The sequence below is a fragment of the Hemiscyllium ocellatum genome, chromosome 5 (genome assembly GCF_020745735.1).
Source record: "Hemiscyllium ocellatum isolate sHemOce1 chromosome 5, sHemOce1.pat.X.cur, whole genome shotgun sequence".
NCBI lineage: Eukaryota > Metazoa > Chordata > Chondrichthyes > Orectolobiformes > Hemiscylliidae > Hemiscyllium > Hemiscyllium ocellatum.
The window spans coordinates 60,906,231-60,915,722 of NC_083405.1; the positions used below are offsets into that span (position 1 = coordinate 60,906,231).

General features: G+C 42.0%; 1 long non-coding RNA gene across 1 annotated transcript; it reads right to left on the bottom strand.

Annotated features, from left to right (window-relative positions):
- Window positions 1–3,461: 3,461 nt before the first annotated feature.
- Window positions 3,462–7,846, bottom strand: LOC132816050 (uncharacterized). The gene is made up of 3 exons (XR_009644740.1): window positions 7,618–7,846; window positions 5,231–5,354; window positions 3,462–3,931 (listed from the first exon to the last, which is right to left on the bottom strand). It is a non-coding gene; the product is annotated as an uncharacterized LOC132816050 (long non-coding RNA).
- Window positions 7,847–9,492: the final 1,646 nt, after the last annotated feature.

The window sequence follows — 9,492 nt, forward strand, 5'->3', positions numbered from 1 at the left end:
ATAGCCCTGATGACATTCAGCTGAGGCAGTTAAAAAAAAAGACAGAAAATAATAAAGGCTCTGGCCTCAATTTTCATTCCTCTCTAAATGTGCAGTTTTACCATGAAACCAGAGGGTAGTTAATTAAACATTTCCTTCAAAAATAATCAGAAGAATAAACCTATCGGCTGCAAATAGGGGGCCTAACGCATCATCGATTTTGGTTCAGGAAACCAGGAAGTGGAAACATTTTCTTTAATTTGTTCACAAGATGTGGGCATTGTTGGCTAGGCCAGCATTTACTGTCCATTGTTAATTGCCCAGTGGGCAGTTAAGAGTCCACATGTTTGGGGGTCTTTGATCACATGTAGGCCAGACCAGTAAGGATAAGCAGAATTCCTTTCTTGAAGGACATATATGAACCAGATGGGTCTTTATAAGAATCTGTAGTGACTGCATGGTTACCATTAGGCCAGCATTTTAATTCCAGGGTTTTTTTGTTGAATTCAAATTTCATCATCTGTGATGGCGCCAGGGAAGATAAATGATAAAGATAAGGAGCCATTTGTGACTAGGCTCCCTGAATTTTAGAAAGCAAAGGGAGGGGAGGGGTGTGGATTTGAGAATCAGATCCGTTGTGGTCTTATTAAAGAGCAGCGCAAGCTCAAGGCACTGTAAAGCACACTCCTTGCTTTTTTTTCATCTGTACGTTCCAAAGGACTGAATGCATTATGGCCAAACCTGTCAATCATACAAAGATAGATAAGAAAGCAAGTTGTGAGGAGGACACAAAGAGTCTGTAAAGGAACTATAGGTAGGTCAAGTGAGTGAGTGGGAAAACAAATGATAGATGGACCATATTGTGGGAAAACATGTGATTGTCCACATTGGAAAGGCAGAATGTTATTTAGATAGCTATCTGACAAAGGAGCAGCACTTCGAAAACTCGTACTTCTAAATAAACCAGTTGGACATTAACCTGGTGTTGTGTGATTTTTAATTTTATCCACCCCAATCCAACACCAGCATCTCCACATTATGTCATTTAAAGAGAGAGCCTGAAGAGTGTTGTTACAACTGTAAAAGCATTGGTGAGACCACACCTAGAGTGCTGTGTCTCCTTACGTAAGGGTGGGTGAGGGAGGTTGGTGTCAGTTAGTTCAGTTATCTAAGTCATGGTCCAAGAAAAGCTAACAACATGTGATCATTCATGGAGGCCTACCTCCTCACCTTACCCCACTGGTTACCCTTAAGCTGTGCATAATCAATTGGTATCTGTGCAATAGAGAGAGATGCCTACAGAAACTAAGGCTCCTTACGTTACCTGAACTGGAAGCAGTTCAGAGAAGGTTCACTTGGCTCTTTGCAGGGAAGAGAAATTGGTCTTCTAGTTGATCAGGATGAACGAATGCACTTTGGAATTAGGGAGAATTAGAGGTGATCTTCATGAAATATATAATATTATGAGAATGCCTCATAAGCTAGATGCTGAGAGGTTGTTTTCCCTTATGGAAGAATTCAGAACTAGGAAAAACAGTTGCAAAATAAGGAGCCTCCCATTTCAGAAAGATAAAGAGAAATTGATTCTCTCAGGGAGTCGTTAACATTTGGAATTTTCTTACCAAAAGAGTAGCGGAGACTGGGATATCCAAGGATAAGTTAGAAAAATGGACAATTGACATGGGAGGCAGGAGCTATGGAGGCAGGTAGGAGAGTTGAGCAACAATCAGATAATGGGATAGGCTCCAGGGGCTAAATGGCCTCCTAATGTTCTGATTCCTCATGTTCTAATATTTGGAAGGGCAATAGCACTGGCATTCAGTGGGCAGATTGTGACATTCATTCTTGCGTAATGCTGACTGGCACCTAGCCTCCATTTTGGCCCCTGCAGATCCTGTTGATTCCCTCTCTGAAAGATATACAACCTTCCATAAGCACTTTAAGGCATCAGCATTGCAGTAAATGAGTTGGTTATGGTGTTCTTTCGTGGCTGTTGACTTGGTGAAAGCATTGTTTTTGGCTGTTAGTGTTAGCACAAGTTCTTTGAGTAAGGAGGGAGTAGTATAAGACTTTTGCATGGAGTTCAGTGGCTTTTGAAGCAAAAAGCTTGCTGTCGTTCTTGGGAGATAATGTTGCTGTTCCTCTTGGTCTGTAGTACACCTGGGAACTGAAGAGTGGGGTGCAGAGTGGGGATTTTGCACAGTGGGGGGAGAAGGATGATGAGCGCTGTCAACAGAAGGCCGGACTCTACAAGAGTATTCAAAAGATAGTTTTTCTACCTACAGCACAGCCAGGAGGTTGAGGCAACTTCAATCCACTAAGAAGGTTCTCACAAACTAGACTACTTCCTCTAACCTGAGTTTAGATCAAAGTGGTGCTGGAAAAGCACAGCAGGTCAGGCAGCATTCGAGGAGCAGGAAAATCGACATTTCGGGCAAAAGCCCTTCATCAGGAATGTCACTTCCTCTAACCTGACCAGGAGATGCGGAGGTGGGCAAGGCGGGTGTAGTCATTGATTAACAATGTACCGTTATCCTCAATTTCTACACCTTAGGATCCTTCATTTCCATCATCTCTTAGTTCATTGTACACTACTGCATCTGGAAGATCACCAAATCCTGTTACACTAAAAAATGGACTTGCTTCTTCTCTCTGTACACAGAGAACAGCAAGAAGGAACAAGTAGGTAACATTTTTGAGGATAGTGATGCAGGAAGCCACTGAACATACACTAGTGCCCAACAAGTAGTACATTCCAACAGGGAGATGTACCACAAACACATGTAGCTCCACTCTCCGAATGTACAACTGGTGTGCAATAATGCTCAAGCATTGTGTACGTGAATATCTAGTATCCTAACTTTATACTTTCATCCTGTGCAACTTGGTTGCTCATACCATCACTGAGCCATCCTGTAGAACCAGAAGTTAGCTGCTTGGCAACATGGGCTATTTAATTGTATGTGTGGCTCTACTGCCACCCAACAGCACGTGAATAATATAAAAAGGAGTCATGCTATAATGAGGAAGTTTTCATGCAAACATTGGCATTCTTATAAAGCAGGCATGCTGTCTCAACTGTCTCAAAGAGCCCCCTAATGCACAGCAGCACATGCCTCCAAGTTTATGCTCCATTTAATAGAAGCTGGAAATAAATCCTTGTCACCAAGTAAACATTTCTGGAGGAGGAAGAGGAGTGGAGAAGGAGGAGGAAACAGAGGAGCAGTGAAGGAAGGACACATCCAGGACATGATCATTATAGATGGATTGGCATGAAAACATGCCGCATCACCACAGCTCAGAATTCCCTACATTTCCAATCCCCCCCACCCGCCACAGACTACCAGGATGTCCTTTTGGCAGTGGTTCCTGAAAACAAAACATGAAAATACCATTGCATGCCAACTTTATTCAATAATATTTCCAACAATACATAAAACACTGAATGATTCACTCCTGTGCATTCTCTTAATACTGGTCTTGTTAGTGTCATGGGAGGGAAGGAGGAAATGGTTGTGGTAGCGAGTCTGCTTCAGGATGTGGCTGAAGAGCATCAGGGCAGACGAGATGACCTCGGGGGGCAGTAAGAGAGAAACTCACTGAGATCCTTGCAGAGGGAGGAAAGGTCTGCTTCAGGATGTAGCTGAAGAATTCCTAATGAAGACCTTATGCTCGAAATGTCGACTCTCCTGCTCCTTGGATGCTGCCTGACTGGCTGTGCTTTTCCAGCACCACACTCTTTGACCTTGTTAGTGTCATTGTCACCCAGTGATTGCACCAGAGCTGGAGGAAACTGCTCACGTTCAGTGGGAGATACAGCTGACAGCCTTGTAGGACATCCTCGAGCAGCTCTAGGCTTTTGGGTTTCCCACTACGCCCCTTGCCATAGACCCAAGCAGTTTGAGCTGGCTTGGAACAAGGCATTAGTGGAGTGGATTAGTCCGACTGGATTCTATGAGATATGGAGCAAAAAGAATTTCAAAACTCATGGACAGAGTGCTGCAAATAAAAACAACACTCAGCACAAATATACAAAGGTTAAATTTGAACTGTAGCTCAGCATGAGGAATTCAACATCGTCTGAATGCTATCATAGGACAATGGTGCAAGGAAATACCAAAGCCTAACATTGCAGGATGCAGTCAAGAGATTGATCATCTAATACCCAGTATGACAATGACAAGTTCCTATTGAGGAGGCAATGGACAGTTCAAATCTTTGTCCAGCTAAGGATCAGGTATTCTTGCCATGTCATCCCCAAACAGCAAAAGAGATATTCAGAATCATTGGAAATTGATCATGTTGTCTTGACTTTTTTCATTGTGCAACTGACTGTACCTGGCTGAACTGTGGGAAATACATCAACGAGGATTAGTCTCAGACTTCACGATTAACAGGAAAACATTTGTTGTGATTGTGATGTGCTTGATATGAATCACAATTATAAAAGAAAGGACAAAAACTGAAGTGACTGAGCTGCCTCAGCAGAAATGTCAGGCCAGGTTCATCTGACTCAGGCCTACAATCAATGCCAGGCAGAAGGGGTGCATTGGGGATTGTTATTGTTCCAGCCAAATCATCTTCACCTTTTCTGGAGGGGCCGACAGTCATAAAGAAGGGTCAGGAATGGTCAACCTGGCTCATCGATCATCAGTTAATAGCCTAATCAGAGGGATTTTGTGCTGAGAGGTTAAGGTAACCTAAGGGTAACAATCAAATCCATGGCCTTGGGTCTGAAGTACTTAAGGTTTGGGCAGCAACATGAGGTTTTGCCTGTGGTTTCACAAGATTTCTCTCCTAATACATTTTGTGTGTTTTGGGTGGGATCCAAGATTAAATAGGAGAGAGATTTAAAATGGACAAACCAATCAAGGTGTTGTGAAGTTTAAACTAGTTTAGAGATTTTGTATCAGGACAATGGTTTACTTTAGTTAACAATTTTATGGCTGAGCCAAATGCTGTGATCATGTGATTTTGTTTTTTATAAAATCCCTAAAGTCCAAGAACCATTGTAAGGGGAATAGGATTGGGAACCACCTTCAATTCTACCTCTTTAAAATATGCAAAGAGTCAGCACTTGACCTGGTGGCTGCAGGTCTCATCTAGTAATGACACATGTTCCTCGGAAATATACTCTTCATCTTCTGGCAGGTGAGGCAGCAGTCTAAGGTATCTGAAAACATTAATGCAGCAATGTGGTGTTAGGGCTGGAGGTTCTGGATAGGAAACAAGAAGTGCATGGCTAATCTACCTGCATCTTGTACTTCAAAACGTACTGCAGCAAAGAAGAATTACAGAAGGTTCATCGGGTATTCTGGATGGCTTTGGCAATGCCTGTTCGAATTCAGATGCAAAATACTGTAGATGCTATAAATCTGAAATAAACACAGAAAACGCTGAAAATAGATTGCGTCTCAGGCAGCACACATGCATAGAGAAATAAAGTGAACTGTTCAGATCACACAATAAAAGATTAAAGCCTGAAAAACTGAGTTGGTTTCTCACCACTGCTGATACCAGACCCATCGAGTATCTCTCGCATTTCTTATGTTTGTGCTAGCTGCAATTTCTGCAGTGACTGTCATATTAATAATCCAGGACACCACGGGACAGAGAGATGCAGATGTGCTTGTCCACAGCCACCATTCCAGTTCTTGACTTCTCCTTCCACTTATGTGTCATGCTTTTCCTCAAGAGAGAGGTAAATATTTCATGAGTTGCTTTTCTTTTATCCATTCCCGGGATGTGGGCATTGCTTGCTAAGCCAGCATTTATTGCCTCTCCAACTCAGAGTCAACTACATTACTACGGTGTGGAGTCGTGTGTAGGCCAAACCAAGAAAGGACAACAGATCTCCTCCGTTATTACATAGAATGTTATGCAATTGGTTTGGGTGATGTTCCAGTCAGAGTTGAATATCTGTAAGTATGTATGTGAGTGTGTGAAGGTTGGAGTCGGGTGAAGTGTGCAAAGTGAAGTGGGCCATATGAGTTCTGATAGCTAGAGATTGCTAATTAGTGAATAGGAGTTTCCATTTTCAGTTTCTCTGACACATCCTTGGCATCTCTTGCCAGGGCAAGCCACCAACCAGGGAGGTGAAAACAAAAATGCTAGAAATACTCAGCAGGCCAGTCAGCATCAATGGAGAGAAAAACTACGAACACATCAGGTCAGTGACCATCCAGTTCTGAAAATGTGTTGCTGGTCAAAGCACAGCAGGCCAGGCAGCATCTCAGGAATAGAGAATTCGACGTTTCGAGCATAAGCCCTTCATCAGGAATAAGCCCTGATGAAGGGCTTATGCTCGAAACGTCCTTCCTGATGAAGGGCTTATGCTCGAAACGTCGAATTCTCTATTCCTGAGATGCTGCCTGGCCTGCTGTGCTTTGACCAGCAACACATTTTCAGCTGTGATCTCTAGCATCTGCAGACCTCATTTTTTACTCGACCATCCAGTTCTGATGACCACTGTACAATGAACTAGCCACTGGGTCACAAACTGTTGGACATCCATAAATCCATTACAAGGACACCTACAAGAGAGATATGAAGATAACTGTCAGCAATACAACCGATTGGGAGACTATCATTGATGGCCATGATCTCTGGAGGTTGGTTGTCTGGAAGGGCATTAGTAGGCACAAGCAGAAACAAAAAGCTCAGCTGAATGAGAAGAGAGTTCAGAGAATCCATGTACCTTAAAGTCGTGTGCCTCTAAACTCTTCCTGTGCAGCAAATGTGGCAGAGTCTGCAATGCCAGAATGGCACACCTGATCCAGACCAGGCTATGTGTTAAATGGAGTTGAATACCACTGACTACACCATTGTCTCACAAGATGGAAAGCCGACAAAAGTGATAGAGCTATAATGCATTTAGCAGTGTACGAGGATTGTATTTGACCTTGACTAATTGTGTAAAATCATTGAAATCTTTGCACTACTTAATCAACATCTTGGAGTTAAACCTATAGCATTAACCTTGAGGACTATTTGCTTTCATTCCTATTGCAATGCCCACCTGAGGGTCTCCTGGCTCCCTTTCAAAACTTGACCCAATTCCTTCTTTCCAGTTCCTGGGCTAACACCTTCAGTGTTGCATTGGAGAAGTTGGAAATCCTCTCCCTCACCTACTGCTCTATTATTCCTTTTCTCCCTGTGTAAATGCCAGAATGTATTTCCCACTTATGGCTGACTTTAAGAAACACAGGTGAGTTTTAACTCGTGTTAATGTTCCATGATTGTGGGTGCTCTGCTCCATATGTAGCAGTGACCAACATGTTTAGCTCTGGATGCATATCACCATCATGGAGCTGAGCAGGTAACATAAAGTTTACATGTTGCCTGCTTCATCTCAACTAGGTGTTGGGTAATCACAATTCACAATCCCTGTAATGGAAAACCAGCTCTGTTGAACATTTAGCCCAATGTTTATCCCCAAAGCTATCTTGCTTCCTCTGCTTCAAATATTTATAATTCTTTTTCCTGACATGATGGAATGATTTTAATCTTAAGCATTTCCCCTGGTAAAGCATTTCATGCTGCAACAATTCCCTGCAAAATCAATTCCCCTGAACTTCTCTGTGAACTAACAATTGTGAATGACAATTTTACATTTGGAAAAGACAAATAAATTCTTACCTCGTCCTGAGAGGAAGGGACATGTCGTTCTGCCTTTCATGATGCTCAGGAGACACAAACTCCGTAAAGTGTGAATCCAACATAGATATCATGAATTGCTGTGAAGTTTAATTTAGCATCATAAAATTTTTGTGTCACACTCAGAAATTTACAGCTGACTTATTGTTAAAACTTGCTCATATGTTCAGGGAAGGGAATCCAACATTATTAGCTTAATTCTTACACATTATGAGTGACTCTTTTCGAGCTCTCACATAGCTGACAAAGTCATTCCATCGGAAAGGAATCGCTTCCCTTTGTAATAGTGCCATCTTGTGCCCAATCATGTGGCATGTGCGTAACAGAAAAGTCAAGAGAGATGTGACACATAATGTAAAATCTCCAGTAGTTCAAGAATGCATACTGCTACCTTCTTGGGGCATATCTGAAAACGGAAAATACAAGAGATAAGTGACATGAGCAGGATTAGACCATTGGGCCTGATCCGCACCATTCAGTGCAATAATAGATTCATAGAATCTCTACAGTGTGGAAAGAGGCCATTCGGCCCATCAAGTGCACTGGTCCTCCAAAGAGCATCCCACCCAGACCCTTAGGTTTTGCTAATGTTTCACTAGACAAGACCAAAATGATTCAACTCTCAAAACTCAGACTGAGTAAGGAAATGACTAACATTAGTCAACCCAAGACCAAGCTAGAGGAGAACCAAAATTGTAACGGGAGGCAAAGAAGAAATTTCCTCTGGGTCAAAAACAAATCTCTGGCTTCAATTTTGTGTTCAAGCACAATAATTTGCATCACTAACCACAAGAAACCTGTTAGTGGCATTCTACTTTCAAAACTATTTTTATGATTCTGGTGACAAATAGCATTGTTTTTGGCAAGGATCATTTCAAGTACAGTTTACAGCATTTTCATGGGACGTATAACATGAAGATTGCATAGACTCCAGCCTCCTGTATCCTGTAATAGTGATCTTCCAACCACGTTCACACTGACTCCCTATATCCATTGATTCCTTGATAAAAAATCTACTCATGCCAGCTTTAATTATGAACAATAATTGAATATCCACAATCATCTGGGATACACAGATCCAAAGATTCATAACCCTTTGAGTGATGAAATTTCTCCTTAGCTCACTCTCAATCCCTTATCCTGAGACTATGTCCCTATGTTTTCGATTCCTTACCCAGCTGTCAAGCCTTGCCAGTATCTCCTGAATTCTGAGAAAAAAATTGAAATAAGCCATAGAAAACATGAACATTTGTATGGGTGAGTAAATAAGGAGCCTTCAGAGCTTTAATTTAACATAGTCATCTGCAAAATGGCAGATGCTTCCAACACCATTAAATTAAATTTTTAAAAATGGAAGAAGACACAAAGGTGGAATCAGATATAACAGAAATCTGGACATTTTGTGATTGATCACAGTCATTTTAGAATTGTTGTAATGAATGTTTAAATATGCACAAATGAGATGCAGAATGCCCACATTATCCTGTTAATGGTAGGTGTAAAGGTATACTGGCATATTACGCTCTCTGGGACATTTTGGATTATACCAGCTTGGGGAGCAGGGGAAGTTAAAAGGGAAGAGTAAACTACCACAAACCTGTGAAGCGTCATTACGACCATTAAGGCCACACTATCCTTTCGGACTGCAATTTTCCAGTTGCCCCATGGGCTGCCTTTGTAAGCCAGGAATGGAGGCAGACCTCAGCTGCAAACTGAGTGAATAGTGCTCCATGTAACATTTTTGATCTCTTTCTACTATACCCATCAGTGGTTCTCACCTCTGCCAATAAGGATATGTCAGAACTGGTGGGCCACCACTGACCTTAATGGACAGTGAGCACACTCTTCAGCCATGAA